The following is a 4,457-nucleotide window of genomic DNA, read 5'->3' on the forward strand; positions in this document are numbered from 1 at the left end:
GTACAGTGCTCTGTACACAATAAGCATTCAATAAATATGATCAAATGAATGAATGAATGAATGAATGGCAAGTGATTGTTTGGGCGGCATCATGGCTTAGTGGAATGAGCATGTAGCTGGGAGTCATGAGATTTGAAAGGTCTGCCCCGTTCTGCCTCCTTTTATGATTTTGGTCCAGGCACGTAATCCCTTCGGGTCTCTCTGTAAAATCGGGGTTCAATATGTGCTTCTCTTTCTCTTACAATCTGAGCCCCTGTGGGTCAGGAAACGTGTCCAATCTGATTAGTTTGTTTCTACTCCAGGACTTAGCAGTCTTTTGGAAACAAATTCTTAATAAATTCAATAATAATAATGTTGATACTACTACTGATAATAACAATAATTCTATTAATTTTAAGATCACTATTGGTGGTTATGAAAATTAGAAAATCGGAGGACGACAAGGGAGAAGGGACGCAATCATGGAAACTGTCCCCCATATTTGACTGCCTGCTGACTTATTTCGATGCCTGTCTCCCCCATTCTAGACTGTGAGCCCGTTATGGACAGGGATTGTCTCTATTTGTTGCTGAATTGTACTTTCCAAGCATTTAGTACAGTGTTCTGCACCTAGTAAGCGCTCAATAAATACAAGCAAATGAAGGAAGGAAGGAATTATCGGGTTGGATATAGCCCTTGTCCATATGGAGCTCAAAGTCTAAGTAAGGAGGGCATAGGATTTAATCCCCATTTTACAAATAAGGCGACTGATGAACAGGAGAAATGAAGTGACTTGTCCAAGGTCACCCAGAGAACATGTGGCTCAGTGCTGGGGTAGATACAAGATAATCATGTTGGCCACAGTTCTTGTCTGACATGGGACTTTCAGCCTCTCCGGGGGTGTAACTGAGGTACTGGGAAATGGAATGACTTGCCCAAGGTCACACAGGAGATGAGTGGTGAAGTCGGGATTAGACCCCAGGTTCTCTGACTCCGGCCCGGGCTCTTTCTACTAGGCCAAGCTGCTTCTATTCTTCAGACACCAACTGAGATTGCCAATCGGTCATTCCATGCCTCTGTGTTGAGGGCTCTGATTCTCCATTGGTTACTCTGAGTAACCAACTGTACTCATTCAGTGAGGATATGAGGATATATACTATTTCTGATATGGTATTTGTTAAGCATTTACTTCATGTCAAGCACTGTTCTAAGCGCTGGGATAGCTACAAATCAATCAGGTTGCACACAATCACTGTCCCACATGAAGTTCAAAGTCTATGTAGGAGGGAGAACTTGTATTGCATCTCCATTTTACAGCTGAGGAACATGAGGCCCAGAGAAGTGAGGTGACTTGCCCAAGGTCACCCAGCAAGTATTCGGGAGAGCTTGGACTCTCGTACACAAGTTCTTTCCACAAAGGCATGCTGTTTTCCTATTCAGAAGCATATCACTGTCTCTCTCTCTCTGTCTCTCTCTCTCTCTCTCTCTCTCTGGATACGGGTATACCTATGTAGAAGAAGATGCTGTTGTTGCCATAGGAACAACAGGGGCCAGGACCGTTGCTGCAGTTGGGAGTTCCAGGTCCTTACCTCCAAAGGGTTCTCGTGTCTTTTGGCCCACAAGATCCCTCCACAGGGGCCCAAGCCAGTCCTCCAGGGATCCCCTTCTAAGCAGCGACTGCTTTATCTATGGAGATGGAGTCCGTCTGGAGAGCAGGTCAGCATCCATGGGAGATCAGAGAGTGGATGAGGGCTCCTGGCCGTCTGTTTGTGGCTGACCGAACCCAAGAATCCGAGGAGAAAGAGGAGACCCAGCGCAGTCCAGAGAAGGTCAGTTCCCCCCTGCCAGCCCAGTTGCCCTGGTGAGAGTGAGTGGAGGTGGAGGGAGGAATAATGGAACCAGAAAAATGAAGCCAGAGATGGAACCATTCTGGAGAGATTCTCGCACACAGGGAACAGGTTAGAGTTTATTCATTCATTCAGTTGTATTTATTGAGCACGTACTTTGCACAGAGTACTGAATTAAGTACTTGGAAAGTGCAATTCAGTAACAAATAGAGCCAATCCCTGCCCACAACGGGCTCCCAGTCTAGAAGGGGGGAGAGACAAATTTAGACCAAGACAGTACCCCGAATAGGACAGGCTTTTAGGAAGGGAATGGCTTGCCAGCAGTAATAAATCATGAATAATTTTGGTATATGTTAACTGCTTACTGTGTGCCAAGCACTGTTCTGAGCCTTGGGTTAGATACAAGTTAATCAGGTTGGACACAGTCCCTGTCCATCTTGGGGCTCACACTTTTATCCCCATTTTACAGATGAGGTAACCGAGGCACAGGGAAGTGAAATGACTTGCCCAAGGTCACACAACAGACTTGTGAGGGAGCTGGGATTAGAACCCAATTAGAACCCACATCTTTCTGACTGTAACCCCATCACCAACACAGCTTTCCTCCCTCCATCATCCCCACCCTGGTTACAGTGGCAACCTCCTGCCAGGCTCTGATGCTACAACTGAGCATCAACACAATGCTACGGTCACTTCAGCTGTCAGTGGTTCCTGGATGTCGAAAACATTTTCAATGTGAACGTGATTGTCAGGGATGAGAGAGCGTGACTGGTTCTGGGAAAAAACACTGGCACCATTGATGACAATTCTTCTGAACGGAAGCTCTCCTATGAATCAATGCCTTACCGTGGCAAGAGAGTTTGCGTACGACCATGTAGCTCAGAGCTACGCCATTGAGGGATACTCTCGCTAGGGTTAAACATAACGGAAAAGTCTAAGCGGAATCGTCCGGCAAAGTTAATTTACCAGTAGTGGGCTGCAGGGGCATGGGAAAGAGTCACAGTCAGATGAACAAATGATCAAATGTGGATCAAAGATAATGGCAGAGATTCAGGTTTTCACCCTTTGCAAGGAGGGTTTATGGTTAAACTACCAGTAGTCATTCTGGTATGTGTATCCATAGAGTTTTCTTCGTAAACATAAAGAAGCGGGTTTGCCATTGCCTTGCTCCATGAAGTAAACGGGTCTCCGCCTTCGACTCTCTCCCATGCCATTGCTGCCCAACACAGGTGAGTTTTGACATATAGCAGATTGCCTACCACTTGCTTGCCACTGCCCAAGCTAGGAATGGAATAGATAGGCCTCTGCTTGACTCTCCCTCCCGTAGCCAAGACTGGTAGAATACTGGAAACTCTCCAGCTGCGATTCTGAGAGGGGCTGAGGATATTAGTTTGAGCATAAAACCACTTCTAGACTATATGCTAATGACACTCCCAAGCATTTGGTACAGTGCTGCGCACACAGTAACTGCTAAATAAATACGTTGATTAACCCACAACATTTCACAGCAGTTCATCTCTTTATGCTCTCCGGTAGTCTCCTATCTGCGCTCCCTTTTAATTTCTGTCTCCCTAAATAATAATGATACTTGTGGCTCTTGTTAAAATCTAATTATACACCAAACACAGTAGTATGTACAGGGATAGATGCACAGTAATCAGGTAGGACACAATATCTTCCCCGCACAGGGCTAAAAGTCTCAGTAGCGGCAAGAACAGGCCTTGGACATCAATTTGATAGATGTGGAATCTGAGGCTCAGAGAAGTTAAGTATGCTGCCCAAGGACACATAGCAGGCAGGTGGTAGAACCAGAATTAGAACCCAGGTGCTCCAACTCCAAGGAATGTGCCTTTCCCACTACACTATGCCACTCTTATAAGACTGTGAGCTTGGAATTCCTAGACAGCAGGGATTATTTGTACTAATACTATTGAACTCTGTAGGTGCTGAGTACTTATAAATGACTGATTCACTCCTACGAGAATTAATGTTGATTCCTTTATCCATGCCATCAAGGCCTATAAATTGAAGTCTTCCTTCTTCCTTTGCAGGGAGTCGACATCATCCCCCGGAAATGTCCAAAATCTCCAAGGTGGGGGAATTCTTTCTGTTGGGATTCTCCGAGGTCCAGGAGCTGCAGTTGGTCCAAGCCACGCTGGTCCTCCTGGTCTACTTGGCGGCCCTGACGGGTAATTTCCTCATCGTCGCCGTCACGGCCCTCAACCAGCTCCTCCACATCCCCATGAACGTCTTCCTCAGGAATCTGGCCCTCATCGACCTCTGCTTCATCTCCATTACCGTCCCCAAATCCGCCACCATCTCCTCGACGAACTGCCGATCCATCTCCTTTTTGAGCTGTGACACAACTCTTCCTGGTGGTCCTATCTGCTGCCACGGAATTTTTCATCCTCATGGCGATGTCCTACGACCACTATGCTGCCATGTGTCTCCCCCTGCGCTACGAGGTCCTCATGAAACCAGGGGCTTGTGGGAAGATGGTGTCCACCTCCTGGCTCGGCGGAGGGCTGTTAGGGATCTCGCTTTCAGCTCCCATCTTCTCTTTGTCCTTCTGCGGGTCCAACGGTGTCCAGCAGTTCTTCTGTGACGTCCTTCCCTGCTGAGGATTACCTG

At 46.9% G+C, this 4,457-nt stretch overlaps 1 non-coding gene across 1 annotated transcript; it reads right to left on the reverse strand.

Annotated features, from left to right (window-relative positions):
* Positions 1 to 3,065: 3,065 nt before the first annotated feature.
* Positions 3,066 to 3,203, reverse strand: LOC119921937. Its single transcript, XR_005448610.1, has one exon. It is a non-coding gene; the product is annotated as a small nucleolar RNA SNORA7 (small nucleolar RNA).
* Positions 3,204 to 4,457: the final 1,254 nt, after the last annotated feature.

The sequence above is a fragment of the Tachyglossus aculeatus genome, unplaced genomic scaffold (assembly GCF_015852505.1).
Source record: "Tachyglossus aculeatus isolate mTacAcu1 unplaced genomic scaffold, mTacAcu1.pri SUPER_32, whole genome shotgun sequence".
Taxonomy (NCBI): Eukaryota; Metazoa; Chordata; class Mammalia; order Monotremata; family Tachyglossidae; genus Tachyglossus; species Tachyglossus aculeatus.